Below are 18287 nucleotides of genomic sequence, written 5' to 3' on the forward strand. Positions count from 1 at the left end.
TATCTCTGAATTGGAAAATTGATTATCTGATAACAGTTTTTGTTATTGGGAGAATGTATTCGCTATGTCGTCTTCCATTTGGTTAATATTAACTGAAATTGGTTGTCTCGCTTTAGGTAAGAAAGTTAAGTTATAGCTTGAGATTAAGCTGTTGAAGTTTCTATCCTTTATATAAAGCTTACGTAGATGTATAATTCTAAAAGGTGTCTTTTTGAATGTCACTGAAATAAAGGTAATCTAAAACTTAGAAGGATTTGAGGAAAATCTCGAGTCACAATTGTAATTTGACTGACTGTCAGAGTTTCAAATTCCACTAATAACAATGCAAAGATGTTTTATGAAATGATGACTTGTTAAATAAGTTTATTGATATTTTGTAGACTTTCATCGATCAAAGACCATCTATAACAATGCTAATTAGTATTCCTTTTAATGAAAAAACAGTCATATTAATTCCAAAGTTACATAATGATGGTCTAAAGAAATACGATACATGGAAAGTATGATCAAAACGCAAGTACAGTATTTGTGTCCTTTATCATGGGACAGAAGGTGTCTTCCTTATCAGATATCGTCTAGAGATGATTTCAGTTTTGCCGTATATTCTAATTCCTGTAGTGATGTGTAAAGTAGATTCTAAGTCCAGGTTTTATGAAAATAGTCTTCTGAAAGCAAAAGAATTGGCTGTGGGTTTTCCACATTACTTTTAGTGTTAAAATACTTGGATAAACTTTATATATTCTGCTATGAAGATAGTTACCAGAATAATAGCGTGTTTCAAATGTGACTTTATTTGTCAGGCAATTGGCTGTCTATTTATAATTGAATAGATTGATTACAAATGAATATTTGTCTACTTTTTATGAGAAATATCTGTTTATTAAATTTGAATATAAACACTTAGTGTACGCCTAATTGAACGTAAGAATTTTGGAATGTAGAATCACTTTCAGGTGAAACAAAATAGTTAACTAATTCAATTCAATTATACCGTTGCATTTAAAAGAAACGAAAAATGCAAAGAATGTGAATTTAAATCTGTTAATCCTCAGACATTTTTAATTTACATTTGCGACTTGTCCCACGAAGAGCACGGAAGAGTTTTTCACATTTTTCATTACATTTAGGTTTATGAAAACTTCCGAGAGAGAAAACCGGCATCACCCTATACATGTCCGATACATCGCACGCGTTGTTCCTCTGTGGGCGATCGAGTGAGGGAAAGTGAACAAGCATCTCTGTTGCATCAGTTCATCTTGAGTTGATGCGACAACCTTTTGTAATATGAAGTTATCTGTACGAATATTTTGATTCCATGCTAATCTGTATCGAAAGGCGAAGTGAATGGTCTTCCTGATTCTGAGTAGACTCGTTGGTTTTCGTTCGATTAAGCGAAGCAGAAGTTATAGTCTTGGGAAGAAGCGTGGAGGCTCAATATGACGATGTCTGTGTCGTGTATTGGAGTCTTTCTATAGATGAGGAAGGATTTTATATGTTGCTAATGTGTAGTTTGAGGGCTTTTCTAAAGCCAGGTTGTGTTTCTTCTTGAATATGTTCCCAAAAGTTTTGATTTTTAAGTAGTCTGCTTCAGTCATAGAGTTTTTATGTTCTTGTAAATCTACTTGTAATGTGGAGAGAATATACAGTATTCTTCAATATTTCTTTTTTATCTGGTAGTCATCAATGGAGAGTTTTGTGTTGTCAAGTTTACTAAGATTGGAAAACAGAGTCTGGTGCTTTGGGAAATCAAATTGTTCCGTCGTTCTGCCAAAGGATAAAACATAATGTACTTTGGAAATCGTACATTATGCTAATGATGTTCAAGCTGTTTCTTTTGTTCTCAAGCCATGAACAATTAGAACACAAGAGGTTGATATAGAACAGAAATCTATAACAAAATAATTATCAAACAAGAATCTTATGTTCTTAAAACTTTTTTAAACAGGAGTTGGAAAAGAACTCAGTTTTCTTATCAGATTGAGGTAGATAAGAAATTGATAAGTTCATAATAAGGTTTCTTTTTATTTGGTCACTGTCAGTCAGTTTACATTCTGTCATTTTATCATACAAGTTATAAGCCTCCAAAGAGTGAGCTGGCATGACAGATGTCTATCATATTATGATTATAAAATAGTTTATCAAGATATGTCATCATATTGCTACACTGCACTCTATGTAGGACTTGCACAAGAATTATCTTTGAATAATAGAATAGAATGCGGTAAAATAGGAGGAGTAAGACGGCTAATTTAGAGGAGATAGAAGCAATGACTGCTAGAGAATTATTGGGTCCTTTGACTGGTCAGATAGTACTACATTGGATCCCTTTGCGGCTTCAGCTCATTTTCCTTTGCCTACAATACACTGAAAAATTCTTATTCACTCAAGGGGTTAACTACTGCACTGTAATTGTTTAGTGGCTACTTTCCACTTGGTAAGGGTAGAAGAGACTCTTTAGCTATGGTAAGCAGCTCTTCTAGGAGAAGGACACTTCAAAGTCAAACCATTGTAGTGCCAGAGCTTCTGTACCACGGCCATCCACTGTCTTGGGTTAGAGTTCTCTTGCTTGAGAGTACACTCGGGCACACTATTCTATTTCCTTATTTCCTTTTCTCTCTGGCTATTTTCCCTGTTGGATCCCTTTTATAGGGCTTATAGTATCCTGCTTTTCCAACTAGGGTTGTAGCTTAACTGCTGATAATAAAAGTCATAATAATAAGTCAGAAGAATTTAGTTCATTTGAGTTAATATCAAGACAACACTGGTCTATCCGACTTCTGAATCAATGGGAAAATAGATAGTGATGATTCGAACTTGATGAGAAGAGACAAAGAAGCGTTGGATACAAAAAAACTTGGCGTCTCATCCACTTTGTAGAAGTTCTTTGCTGATTCATGTTCTTAGTTTTGGTCAGTCTTGCGAATCAAAACTGAGATTAGAGAGTAATTTTTTGTAGACTGTAATTAGAAATTCATCTCCGCAGTATCTTTGGATTCTCTTTCCTCGCTGGGCTATTTTTCCTTGTTGGAGCCATTGGGCTTATAGCATCCTTCTCTTCCAACTAGGGTTGTAGCTCAGCTATTAATAACAATAATGATGATGATAATTATAATAATCCCTGTTCAGTATTTCTACTGCTATTTCTTGTTCAGGAATGTTGTATTATCTTCTGGCTTTTACAAGTTCCCCACTAAAATTCTTTCTTGCAGAGCTAAGAAATTTACTATATGTTTCCATTAGGAAAATGGCCAATGTTGATTAAAAAGTATGTTTAGACATTTTTACTTTTCTATATTCATCTCTTGTATTTCTGTACTTGTATAAACCCTCAAGTTGTTGGGAGATTTCTTTCCTTCCATGTGTCGGTGCGGTTAACATTGCCCCACTCTTGTGTGGAACACAAGTTCTTTGCACTGACACCCGTACGAAGAGTTACTGTACTTAAAGTCGACTAGAGGTTGCGAGTATTCTTCACGATAGCTGAAATTACTGGCTGCACCACCAATTGCACTAACTGCGCAGCCTCTACAACATTTACAATGCTTCTTGAAGACTAAATTCACTGGCTGCTCTACCATCAATCAGGGACAAAATTGATGCCGAGTTCCAGCATGGGGATGCTATTTCATGCGTCATTTTTCCAGCTTTCATCATTTGCCCCTTTTACTTTCTAAGCAGAAGTCAAAGCTTAACTCTCTTCCATCCGATGTCACTTGCATCTTGGGTTATTTGTGAGTCAGTTGTGTCTCTTGATGTCTGGTGCCTTCATGCAATAAGGGAATTGATTATTGTCAAGTCTAAGGAAGATACCACGTCTACTGTCCTAAGAGTATCTTCTCTATTTCTGATAAGGTCCAGAAACTTGTTTTGCTTTCTGTGCATATCATAGGTGTTTTCCACTTGTGTTGAATCAAAGTGTAACATTACCCAGTTTTTCATTTTTATGCTTGATTTGTAAATGGCTTGGTATTGTTAGTATATGATCTATTAAATACTATACTGGACATGGTTATTTCTTGGACCTAACTGGTTTCCACTATTAGATCAAGAATATCTTTAGTCAGCTTTGAATCTTGAGGTTAATCCTGTCTTTGTATGGAGTCAGAAAGAAATAAACACAAGATTTTCTTATAGAAATATGTTCTATATTGCTCCTTTTCAGTCATGGGTTATGACAAATGTATTGGAGGCTTTGACCTTGGTATGTCCTCTCAGGATGCAGTCTTTGGTGCTTTTACTGCATTGGGAAAGTGTCAGGTCACCTTAGAGGATATTTTGCTGGTTTTCTCCCCTTCACTTACGGGTTTTTCGCTGGATTTATTGTATCCTAGTTTTGCAGAGTTAATTCATAGCTGCTTACAGTACATCAGATTGAAATCCTAGTGTGTTTTCAGTGATGGTCTAGAAATGGATATTTTATGCTTCTGTATCACTTGGTCAATATTGGAAGAGTCTCTTCCATGCTATGCTTTTGTCTTACAAGACATCATATCTTATAGCTCCAATGTCAAACCCACATAAGGACGTTGTCCTTTGCCTCTCTGAGGTCTTGACCTGAGCAGTGAGGGCCCAGTGGGCACCCTTGTACGATGTGTTACACTGTTTGTTGTGTTGTCCTAAATCTGAATTCAGGGTTGGTGGCTATTCCCCATTTTTGTTAGTTATCTCCAACTTTTGCCCTTGCTCTGTTCAGGGTTACCCAGTCCTTCCTGGTGAGGGTTGTTTCGCTGGACAGGCCTTTGTTTGGGCTGGGCAATACCTCATTGGATGGCCATTGGTCGCTTCCCGCCACTTCTCTAGCCTGTGAGCAGCTGATCGTTTTGGTTCTTGTCCATCCACTGTTGCGAAGCTTTTGTGGGATTTCAGTCATCACCTTCTTCGTGGTGATTGGACACTGGATGCCTGGGGTCATTAATTTGTTTATTCTTTTCAGTTTTTGCTAGCATTTCTTGTCGGGTGGTAGGATACTGGCTGTTTTATGTAAAGGTCGTAAAGGGGTTGATTTTACGGTGCCAGTAATAATCCGACAGGATTTACTTAGCTCTGGGTCTACCTTATGCGCATGGCGTGATCTTGGCCCACACTTATGCTCAGTACTCCACAGTAGAGTAACAGAGTGGCAGGACTTTTTGTCTCAGAGTCTCAGGGTTTGTTCTGTCGCTGGTGTTGGTGAATTTGCTGAGGAGGCTGTTCCTAGTTGCTACTTTATGTTTGCTATTGTTTGTGTGCTCTTAAAAGGAGAGCGTTCTGTCAAGGGTGACGCCTAAGAAGACTGGGTAGGTGTGATTGTCCAGTTCTTTCTCATCCCATTTGATCTTTAGCTTTCTGTTTGCCTCCATACAGGTTAAACTTTTGTCTTACTGTAAATGATACAGCAGACCTTCTATTCAATCATGCTAATAAGGTTGACTTTGATGTTAACTGCTACATTACTTGCAGTCAGGTTCTTCGATTCTTGGTATTTGTGTATACCAGAGAATAAAGTTCCTCTAACATTTTTGTCAGCTTGGGTGATTGGTGTTTGTGCCTTGAAAAAACATTTTTGTGTTTGTGCAGTGGATAAGGCATGTTGGCTATTCCAAAATTATGCTGTTTACTTTGTTTTCTGTGAATATGCTATTTATTTTCACTTTCATAAATATAGCATTTGTTCAGTTTCAAATTGTTGATAAATCATTTCTCCATTGTTCTGGTGTTTACTAATTCGGTTGTGGGTTGGCGAAATTGTCTATGGCCATCCAGTTTCCCGTAAAATAGAAAGAAACGAGACTGGTGCAACAGGACGTTGATCACCATTGTAGGGTTAGTGATAATATTGATAACTTTTGTTGATGTTCTACATTTGCCAAGAGGAACCTATCACTGTTTCTTGTTTGCAAGAGTACAGTGAAGCTTTTTCATAGTGAACAAGGTTTTAGAATGGTGGCCATCATCATCATCTCCTCCTACGCCTATTGACGTAAATGGCCTCGGTTAGATTTTGCCAGTCGTGTCTATGTCCAGCTTTTAATTCAATACTTCAAAACGGATTCTTGTCCGTCTCTACCTTCTCATAGTAGTTTGCTTGCTTTGAATCGTTTGACGTTGTCGTTTGTCAAATTGGTCAGTGCAGGCCTCAAGCTTTATGGCAAGTGCTTGTCTTTTGTTCTTTGTTGCTTGAGAGTCTGTTTCCTTGCTTTTTCTGCATGATAAATCTGTAGTACACAACTATTGTCTTGCTTGTATGAAGTGATGTACTGTGAAGCAGCTGGTCCCCTATTTCTTCTCCATGCATCTTCTTTATCTTCATTAGGTTCTGTCAAGGGTGACACTTAGACTCCTCTTAATCAACCTATAAAATTAACGTTAACTTTGAAGTCAGATCTTTCGGTTCTTAGCATTCCTTTATGCCTGAGAATCCAATCTGCTTTGACCTTTCTCTCTCAGTTTTATTGTCAGTTTGTGCCCTGAATAAAGTATGCATTTATTCATACTATATTCATACACTCCCTGGCATGAAAAATCTATTCAGTTTCTTTGCTTTGAATATGCTGTTCATTTCATGTTCCCTGGATAAGTTATTCAATTTCTACTGCTTGAGTATGATAGTAATTTTTTGTTCCCTGAAAATGCTATTCGTTGTATCGTTAATTCAAGGTCCTTCTGTCTTCTCGATAAAAGACTCTGCCATTATTCTGTTCCCTTGCTACCAGCTGTGTATTTATGTGCGGCCATTCTGTTTCTCGTAAAATGAAAAGAAGAGAGAGCCTTGTCCCCTCTGATCAGTTGATCAACTATTTCAGTTGGCATTGGTGAATCATACACCATTGATACCTTTTTTTTCTGCTCTTTACATTTAACAAAATAAACTTATTGCTCTGTCTCATTTGGGGAAGTACTGTTTATAGTTATTTGCTAATCGAAATCCTTTCTAATGTCATATGAGCTTTGATTGGATGAGGTTTTAGAAGGACGTCCTACTGTGTATAGTAGCTTGCTTCCTTCAAGTCTTTTTGAGGTAATCATCTGTCAAATTGTTTTGTGAAGATGTCAAGCTTTTTATTAAGTGACACGTTCCTGTCATTTTCCTTTGGATTTGCCTACAGTTGTCCTCACAATCTTAGTCTGTTTCTAGCGAGTCTGGTTGGAGGTTCGTTGCCCAATACCCATATACACCTTTGTGCATCCTTGATCTGGGGCACACTGAAGTTGTCTTGTTTGTTGAATAAAACCATATATCGCATATTAATTGATCCTCTTTTGTTTTTTCTCTACATTTTATATTTCCCCATTTTACCCTGGTGCAATTTGGCCCAAACTCCTAAATCCAGATCTCATTGGTGCAAGACTGAAGCTTGTTCTTACACCAAGATAGGAGTAAATAAAGGATTTTTCAATCTTGTTATATTCTCGTTGCTTCTACAATGTTGACATCAAATTGATTTGGATGATCTCTGCCTATTTCATCTGCTAGTGGAGACAGGGACTTTGGCATTTCCTCATGAATAGAAATGACTTGGAGATGACTTAGAGAAAGGACTTATGATATTACCTTATTGAGAGCCTGAATAGAAATCTGTTATTGAGTCTTGGCACAATTATTACCAATTGATTAGTCGTGTTCGTGGGACTTTATCATCCTCTGGTTTATATCCTCGCCCAAATTGATTGCTGTTCCTTTTGCACTATTCCTAATATGTTGTCTGTTTAATGAAGTTTGATGAATATTGCAGAAATAGTGCATGATTTGCTTCATTCCTAGAAAGTTTACTCGCACAGATAGAGGATTTTGTCTTGAAATTTGTCCTCCTTGTTTGGAATTTGCCGCTGTGTCAGCCAGTTGAAATGAAGATCATTGTGAAGATATCCAAACCGATACAATATCAAGGACAATCAGAGATTTCAGACGGCCATTTGTTAAAACCGCACAATTGGAAAGGGACATTATGAATAAATCTCGCCTTTTGGTTAACAGAACAAGCAGGAAATAACTATATTATGTACAGATAGTTTGATATTACGTAAAGGTCAGGCAGTAATTTGCCCGCCCAGGAAGGTATCCGACTGATGTCTTATGGTATTGAAGGCTACCTTAGTACCATAGACGTGTCTCTCGGAGCCTTGCCTGGGCGGGCACGCTGCCTGTGCTATCTCGTCTGTTCGGGGGAATGCAACACTAGTTCGATCCGACGTCTCGCTGGGGTGAGTTTAGTGGACGTCGGGGCAGTACCCCGGACGGATGTCACCCCCTTTTCCAAAGTCTTTCGCCCATCAGAGAAGCATCGCGTGTAAACGGTGTTTATCGGACGTGTGTTTGGTCTTGCTGCTTTCTCGGAAGTTTTCAAAACCTGGTTTAATAAAATGTGCTCGAAACGAAGACTCGTACGTTCGTTGGCGACTCGTTACATTTAAGTAAATTATAAACATCTGATCATTAATGAAGATTCATTTACATTTTTCAGTTTTTCATAATTCTTCTGATGCTATGATATGAATAATGTAGAATTCAGGTTAACTATTGTGTAATTCAATTGAATAAATACTTCATTTCACTATTCAATCGTTTGACTAAGCACACACTAAGTATTTCTTATTCAGGAGAAATGAAACAGGTCCATTTCATGAAAAGTAGTGAAATAAATAAATTATTTCTTTGTAATCAAAATATTTGATTTATAAATATATGGAAAAAATGTGTTTGAAGTTTGAGGTCACATTTATAATACATTCTTAGTTTGGTGAATTAAATTTTAATTGGAATTTATTATTTATACAATTATTTTTTTATATGAAAGGAATGTGCAACTTATGGCCAATTCTAATGCTTTTTTTAATATTCTATATTCTTAAACTGGACTTATTTTCTATGATATTGCATTACAGAAATTAGAATAGACAACAAAACTGAAATGACACCCCAAGTGTCTTATAGAGAGTACACCTTCCGATCACATGGTATAGGTACACGGATACTCATCTTGTGTAAACATACTTTCTGCCGACAGTATTCCATCTGACCGAGATGTAAAATAGAATTAAGTTTGATTTTTTTTAAAAGGAATATAAAATTGCTTTGTTAAAGATAGTGTTTGGCTTTGAATGGGTAAAAAATATTTAAATTTAATATCTTGTCATGATTCTATAAAGCAATTTTGCTCGAGTTTATCAATGGAACTTTTGAAAATCAGTCGGTTAACCAAACTATAAATGTGACTTTATAATTTTCCCAACTAATTCTGGTTCAAGATTACCTCTTTAATTATGACATTTTAAATCACCTTTAAGAATTACATCTAAGGACTTTTATAAAGGATAAAATATGGCAGTTTCATCTCAAGTTATAATTAAATTCTTACTAACTTTGAGAAAACCAATTTCACTTGAACCAAAAATGGAAGACCTCTTAGTGGCAATTCTCCCATTAACCAAGGCAGTTGCCAGGTACTCAATTTCCCATTCAGATAAAAGGCACACGACACAATAGTCTCGGTAGTTATTCCGGCATTGTCTGCCTCCTGTACGGATTCTCTGACCTGTAGGGCACCAAGGGAAGGTCGCCAAGTGCCTGCAAAGCCGTTCTGTGAGGTCAGCCCCTATTTTGGGGGGGACACTAATGTATATGAAAAAATAAAATTTAAAAAATATATATTTTTATATTTTTGTACTTAAATTAAATAAGTATATCTTCAACTTATGTATTTTATTAGTCCTTGTTTTAATTACATATTCTTACATAGTAATATTTTCCGTACATCATGATGCATTATTATGCAAGTAAAAGGCATAAAATATATCTTAAATGAATCATGGTGTAAGTTCATAAAAAATGTATTTTGTAATTAGAGTTTAAATGTTCCTGTATTGTTTTAAATATACCACATCATTTTGAGGAGTACTGTCGTCATTTAGGTCGATTGTTGGACACTCGTAAGTTAATTCAATTCTCAAAGTCGTTTGAGAAATACACTACTGTATAATACAGTTGTATAGCTTACAGAGGTACTGTATTAATGATATATCAAACTATACATTTCCTTCTGTTTTTCTTTAATCTGTAACAATGTCGAAAACATTGTTATAGCTTAAAGAGAATAAGCAGGAGGAGATGTATAGGTTCATATCAGTAATACAGGACCTCTCGCATCTATACAGCTGTTGTATTATGCAGTAGTGTATTTATAAAATGCCTCAGAGAAGTTAAACCACTTACTAGTGATCAAGACTCGACCAAAATGACGACAGTCCTCCTCAAAATTATATGGTATATTCACCACAATCCAGGAACATTTAAATATAAATTACAAAAATACATTTTTATGACCATTATGATCATTTAATGGTTAAATAATAAATGCAAAATCATATTAAATTATTATTTCAAATTACAGTTTTGTGAAATTAAAAATTAATGCAAAATCATATATTGAGAATCTATAATTTGATTCTTTGCAACAATAGAATAAATACATTGCTCAAAAAACAATAAATTATTTCAATAAAAATTATGATTATAAAAATGAGTCAAAAACAAAGATTTTACATCAAAATGAAAAATATGAATATAAGTTGCAAAGTAAAATCATTATGTTTGAAACAGGAAAATTATTTAGAAAATACAATACATTTGCTAAAAATTCGGTTGAAATGGACAACCTTAGTGGACTTGTCTGTTTCCTATATCTCACTGTCTTAGTTGTCCAAGACTCAAGATATTATACAAAAATTGCTCAATTAAAATAACTTTGACTTTACAAATATGAAATTCTTTTTAATTTTGATCTACATTGTTATTAAAATCTCCAATTAAATATTCAATTCCTATGTTTACATACATTATCCTCTCCAGTTAAATAAAATAAAATTTGCACAAATTAAGATGAACAAAATTTAATATATAAAATGTCTGGTGAAACATTCCATTATAAGCAGTTTGCACTTACTGATCTATAAGCAAATCAATCAAGGAAATAACTTTGTTCATATATTCTAAAAGTTAATTTGCACAGGATGTGTATATTTCCAGAAGGCTAAGATCACAGCTAGACCTTTGCTCAGACAGTACAGTATATATAACATTTAAAAAGCTTCCTAGAGAGATCAAATCACAAGCAGTTCTTTCCTTAATAGACCTCTGCAACGTTTACGCTTCCAAAATGGTCAATTTAGAGGCTACGAAACCAACTGAAATTAAGTTTGACCACAATTTTCTATGATACATTTGTGATTACTTAAGAAACTAGAGAATATTGGTACTGTATGCTACTAAATATATAGTTATTTAAGAGTATTATAATTCAAACTTTAAAATATATTAATTCAAACTTAGCACTCCCCAAGAGAGATTAGTTCACCAGACTTTCAACTGGGCTCCACAAGGCACTAGAAGAGTTGGAAGACACAGGTCTACAGGGCTGAGAACTATGAAGTGAGAGAGAGAGAGAGAGAGAGAGAGAGAGAGAGAGAGAGAGAGAGTGAGTGTGTGTGTGTGTGTTATTGTTCATATACTTATTAATCTAAACATATCAATACCATCTGTCTCTTTTATACATAGTAAAGCAATACTTTATAATAATAAATATATAGATTTTGATCAATGTCTTGGCTTTTTACAATTTCACAAAACTAAGACAAAGTTGAAAACAATCTTTCATATAAATTTAGTTATAGTTTTTTGAAATATAAAAATTGGATTTGTGATATAATAAATAGCAGTAGTTCATCATGTTACAGGAGTTTGATGATTATTATAGTTTCAAATGTCACTGGAATAGCATAAGCTTAGGTAAGCCAGAAACAGAAGAGGTGAAATAACTAGGGAGATAGGAAAAGAGCAATAATTATAGGAAGTAGGAATAAAAGATAGTTTTCTATGATAACCTCTTCTCAACCTTATTTCTGTCTTTACAAAATCAGCATTTTAAAGAATAAATCTCGGGTCTTCACTATTAACCATGAACCAATTCTTGCCTTATCATTATTACCAAGCTACAACCCTAGTTGGAAAAGCAGGATGCTACAAGCCTAAGGTCTCTCAGAGAGGAGATGCTGGATAGTCTCCAGGCACGACTTTTTGGAAGATGTTGGCATGTGGTTGTTTGAGCAGATTGTGCCGTGGAGGGAGTTCTCTCGGTAGCTTCATTGGGAGTTGCAGAAGGTCCGGGAACCATTCTGCGTGATGCCATAGCGGAGCTATGAGTCATTGAAAGATTGACCGATGTTCTGGTTTTGTTGAGCACCCTCCTCATCAGACAGAATGGGGGAAAGGCGTAAACATCGATGTTGTCCCACCATTGTTGGAAAGCATCTTAAAAGAGAGCCTTGGGGTCTGGGACTAGGGAGCAGTACAGCGGGAGCTTGAAGTTCAGAGCTGTTGCAAACAGATCCACAGTTGGAGAACCCCACAAAGTCAGGACTTTGTTGGCTACTAGATGATCCAAAGACCACTCGGTACTCACTATCTGAGACGCTCTGCTCAGATTGTCAGCGAGCACATTATCTTTTGCCTGGAATGAAGCGTGCCGATAGTGGTATCGAGATGATTTCGGCCCATCTCAGTTTCTCAACTGCTAGATGGGATAGTTGCTGCGAAAAGGTACCTCCTTGTTTGTTGATGTAAGCCACTACTGTGGTGTTGTCGCTCATCACCACCACAGAGTGACTCGCCAGGTATTGTTGGAACTGTTGAAGGGCCAAGAAGATGGCCTTCATCTCTAGGAGATTGATATGGAGGTTCTTTTCTGATTCTGACCACAGGCCTGAGGTCGTGTGGTGCAGTACGTGGGGCCCCCACCCTTTCTTTGAAGCGTCCGAAAACAGCATCAAATCCGGGGGGAGGACGAGAAAATCCACTCCTTTTCGTAGGCTCTCGTCTATCACCCACCACTGGAGGTCTGTCAGTTCCGCAGGTCCCATAGGGATCAGGATGTCCAAGGAATCGTAACCTTGATTCCACTAAGACCTGAGTCGCCACTGGAGGGATCTCATCCGGAGGCGACCGTTGGGAACTAGACGAGCCAATAATGAAAGGTGACCGAGGAGACGTATCCACGATTGGGCTGGAAGCTCTTCTCATCTGAGGAAAGGATCTGCGACCCTCCTCAGCCTTGCTATCCTGTCGTCTGATGGGAAGGCTTTGTGGAGATTGGTGTCTATAACCATGCCTAGATATACCAGTCTTTGAGTGGGAAGCAGAGAGGACTTCTCGAGATTTACCATGATCCCCAGATCCTGGCAAAGTCTCAGAAGTTTGTCCCGGTGTTGAAAAAGGCATGAAACCGAGTCTGCTAGGATCAACCAGTCGTCCAGATAACGGAGGAGACAGATGCCAATCCTGTGTGCCCACAAAGATATTAGGGTGAAAACACTGGTGAAAACCTGTGGTGCTGTGGAGAGACCAAGGCACAGCACCTTGAACTGGACCTGTTTGTTGTCTAGGCTGAATCTTAAGTACTTCCTTGAAGACGGATAAACTGGGATCTGGAAGTACGCGTCCTTTAGATCCAGTGTACACATGAAATCTTGCGGTCTCACTGCAAGTCTGACCGTGTCTGCCGTCTCCATGCTGAACGGAGTTTGTTTGACAAACTTGTTCAGGGCTGAGAGGTCGATGACTGGTCTCCAGCCTTCAGACGCCTTCTTTACAAGAAAGAGTCGAGTGAAGAAGCCTGGAGACCCGTCGAGGACCTCTTGGAGAGCACCCTTCTTCAACAGGGTCTGGACTTCTGCCCGAAGGGCTTGCCCCTTTGCTGATCCCATGGCAAGGGAGCTCAATGACACTGGATTCGTCGTCAGGGGAGGTAGAGATGTTGTGAACGGGACGCGATATCCCTCACTGATTACGGAAATCGTCCAGGAATCGGCCCCGAGTTGCTGCCACCTGTCTGCGCAACTTTGTAGGCACCCCCCCCCTGGTGGCCATGCAGGGGGACTGCCAATCCTAGCGTTTGCGGCCTCGGCTGCTCCCTCTAGGATTCTTACCTCCTCTGGAGAACTTTTTGCCTTTCCTATCCTTGACAGGAAAGGGCTTAGACACCACTGTCTTCACTGCTGCCGTTGGTTTTGCGGTCTTGGTCGGACGGGACTGCTGGGGTGCTGGAGGCTTATAGGGCTTCGATGTCAAAGCCCTATGAAGGATGTCAAAGCCCTATGAAGGAGGGAGTCTTAGTGAGACTTCCTCCACCTCTCAGCGGCCTGTTCCTTAGGCTCAAACAGGATTGTTCCTTCTAAGGAAGAATGCCTGAGCCTATTGATCTTGGTGCTAGAGACCTTCTGATGGAATTTCTCAGCCACCGCATCCCGACATTTCAGGATGGTGTTTACCCACATGTTTGAGACTTGCTGGGCCCAAAACTCGATCGTGCGAGTGCCTGAGAGAAGGAACGTCTCCATAGATTTCCTGGTAGGTTCTTTGGAGAAATCCTCAGAGCGTATTAGGATAGCTGAGGTCCCTAACCAGATGTCAACATGGCTTGCATAGCACACTTCGCAACTTTCTCCTGGTTAAGGATCTCGGTTGCCGAGAACGAGACCTGCCGGTTGGAGTCTCTCTCAAGAGGGACTCCCCTGGTAAGCTCTTCCAATGAATGGTGGAGAGGAAGAGCTAAACAAGGCTCCTCCAAGATCTCAAAGTACCTCCTTTGCTGTGGAGGTGGGAGAAGCTTGTTGCCAGCACTGGAACGGTTGAGGAGGACAACTCGGAGAGCTGTACAGCGATCTTGTCCCTGGTACTCTTAACCCCCTGAGACCAGGGAAGAGCAGCACTGGCCTTGGAAGGTTTTTGAGTGCCAAATACGCGGTCCAAGACCGTGTCCTTGCCCTCTCGACGAGGGATCTCTGGGTCAGCAAACCCATTGAGAGCCCTCATTAGAGTCAGAACTTGCCAAAACGCATTCTCTGACTCTTGCTGTTCTCCTCCTGACGATGGACTTGCAGCGAAGTCTCCTGTCCCCAAAGGCTCTTATTGGGGAGAGTCGCAGACGTTCTCCGAGTGGCAAGTTGGCTCTGTCCTGTGTCTTGTAGAAGACTTTGGTAAAGTCTTTGAGTCCTTCGATTCCTTCCTGGGAAGGATGTAGGACTCCAACATAGAAGGTGGCAAGTTCTTTTCCACCCCTGCTTGGGAAGCTTCTCAGTGCGAGGAGGGGTTTCCCTCATTGGTGCGATGGGGGAACGTCTCACCTTACGTGATTCCCCTGAGGACGGGAAGTACTCGTCCGACAGGGAAGGAGAGAAAGTCTGGGGAGGGGGTGAAGGAACCTGCCTTGAAGGCTTGCGTGGAGTTAACTTAGCCCTTGGAGAAGTTACCGCGTCTGGAACTCCTCTTTTACTCACCAAAGGAGTAGAAACAGCCAAGGATCTGGGACCTAACTCAGAGAGAACAGGTTTGAACGCCTGCGAACCAAGGTTGTTGACTGACAGACGCGCTGTTAGACACTCCCTCTGAAGGGACAGGGATAGAAGGATCCCTGGGAGGAGTTCCCATATGTGGCTTCGCCTGAAAAAGAAAATGGATCCTGGACCTCTCTGGATGTTTCCCTTCCGCCGCAATAAGCACTGTTATGCGTTTGCGGGGAGGGGAATGCGGCGATGGCGACCCTGCCGTGCGTTGTCCAGCAGCCTCGCACGCGGGAGGGTATTGACGCTCGCGCGGGGGCGCGTAATGGTTCTCGCGCGATGGGGAATACCAGGCCTCGCGCGCGGGAGACTGCAGATGCGCGTAGGAGCGCGCACGGGAGATTGTAGGCGCACAGGATCAGGGCGTTGAACACGCGGGCGAGAGTTCTCGCGCCCCAAAAGAAAACGTAGGGGTCACGCACGCAGGAGACATACCCCTGGCACATGGGCGCGCAGTTAAAGCCTGTGCACGTGGGCGCGCAACTGCTGGAGAGGATGGGCGTATCCTCGTGGGCGCGTGCGGGAGACTGCTCGTTTCGGCGCGTTGGCGAGCCCTGGTGCGTGGGAAAAGTCAAAATCGACTTCCCAACAGTGCCCAGATCCAAAGATCGTGGGCACGCAGGAAAGATGATTGCTGCGCGTGAGCACTGGCGCACGGGAGAGCGCTGGCGCGCACGAGAGTGCTGGCGCGCAGGAGAGTGCTGGCGCGGGATGGCACGTAGCTGGCCGTGGGCGCGCTAGCTCAGGCAAAGCCTGGCGCGCAGGAGAACGTGGGCGCGTATGCTGATTGTTAGCATAGCGCGTGAGAGAAGTATCTGCATGTTGGCGCATACGCCCTTGATGTCCCGTATTAGGGTTAGATGCCTTACAAGCGTGAAGGTCAGGTTTCGTCGGCGTGTAGCGCGCATCAGCACTCAAGAACAGTGACGGCAGGTCGGCAGGTCTGACGGGTGGACGGTCGACGTGTTCTTTGAAAGGACGACATTCCACCGAAGGGGATCGCGAACGATCCGCTTAGAGGTCCAGGACCAAAGCAGGAACAGTCGTTGATCAGTGAAGAGGCTCCTCTGCGGTGGACTGCAACAAAGATGTAGAACCAAAGAGGCGCCTCCTCACCGCAGGTGAAGGAAGGCCTCTCTGGCGAAGAGGAAGGCGAGCCTTGCGACGGATACACCCTCTGGGGGCCGTTGGATCAGCAAGCTGACCTTCTGCAGTCCTCCGAAGAGAAGTCTCTGTAAGTGAACCCCCCGAGGGAAAGAAACCCTAGCAGGAGAGACTGTTGGACTTAGTTTCTCCCTCGTTGGTTGAACAGGAACGGGAGAAACTAAGCCTTCAGCTACTGCGGGATTTGAAGAGGCAGAGGTATTAGGAGATACCACATTGGATACCTTTGACACCACAACATCGACAATCGACAGAGGATCAACCTCTGCCGGAGTCGACGATTGCTGGACAGCAGCACCCAATTGGATGTAGTCAAGTAAGGCTTCCTTGGAGGGCGAACCCTCGAGCCCCAAGGAAGACCAAAACTGTAAAAGATGGATTAGTGAACCCCGAGCTTGGAAAACAGTACAACGGCCTACGCTACCACTCGACGGTCTCTCGAAAGAGACCGACCGAGTGGGAGCTTCCGAGGAGGTTTGAGCAACGGAAGAAGAGTCCTTGGGTTTTCCCCTTTCAAAGAAACCTTCAAAGAAGAAATATCCCGTCTGGACTTCTTCTTACGTCGCCGTGAAAACCTCTCCCACTGGGAGGTAGACCACTTCCTGCACTCACTACACTTATTATCACTATCATACCGTTGACCTCTACAGTAAGGGCAAAGGGTGTGAGGGTCTGTCTCGACCTCCGACATGAATGTTCCGCAGGGGCTGTCGGGTAATCCAGGGCAGATGCGCACAATAGCAGAGGCCAACTTCACACACAAACCTGTCAAAAAGAGAAAGCAAAAAAAAAAAAAGAGCATTAATGGATGCCAATGAGCGGCGAGGATGAAAGCGGACACGTCCGACTACCATCCGAGCCAAGAGCAAAGTGAGTTCAAGCACAGGTGTGTGTGTAGGGGGGGGGGGGGGTAGCAAGCTACCCTCCCCTACCTAACTAGCGGTGTGGGTAGTAAACCATTGTTAAATTTTAATGGCTCGTCATTTCAGCTACGCCGAAAGTAATACCCCTATTAAAGAGCGTGATTTGTATTCCAGTTACGGAATAACTATAAATCACACACATTCATATTACATCTAAATGTGAATAAGAATGGATTAAAAAGATTAAATAAATAAATTAAAATGAATTAAAGCTTGTGATAAAACCCAATACCTTTGGTGCCGACATTTTTTATACAATCTACCTGAGTGACAAAACACAGTTTTTGTTTTGGCATTGGTGAGGCGAGTCATGATTTTCCATCTGTTTTGCAACTTTTGATGGCTTTTTAATGACTCTTGGAGTCGGCCGAGAGCTTTGGAAGACTCCTGGCGTCCATTGGCGGCTTTGTAAGACCGAGTTGACTTGGGGCTTCGTAAGACTCCTGGAGCCCATCAGGGTCTTCGTAAAACTCCAACTGCACTATATTGCATTTCGGCACTTGCAAAGCCTTCTTGAATTCTTCTTGCTAAAGATTCTCTCTATCGCACCAATTACTGAAGGAAGATTCTCTGCAATAAAAGAGAAGAGTTATCAAATGGTCTCTACCTTTGGTTTAAGATGTTTCGATAAAGTATTTAAAATATTCATCATTGGTCTGATAGGAGGAACAGCAGCTTGCTTCGTTAAGTAACAATTCAAATAAGTGCGGCCGTACTTAAGTAAGTACTGTAGTTCAAATCTTTCTAGTGTTTACTATGAATAGGCCACTAAGTTCAGCCCTTCTTCCCTATATAAAACCATAGAATCTTATAAAATAGTTTTGATTATTC

This window comes from Palaemon carinicauda, chromosome 43 (genome assembly GCF_036898095.1).
Source record: "Palaemon carinicauda isolate YSFRI2023 chromosome 43, ASM3689809v2, whole genome shotgun sequence".
Lineage (NCBI taxonomy): Eukaryota > Metazoa > Arthropoda > Malacostraca > Decapoda > Palaemonidae > Palaemon > Palaemon carinicauda.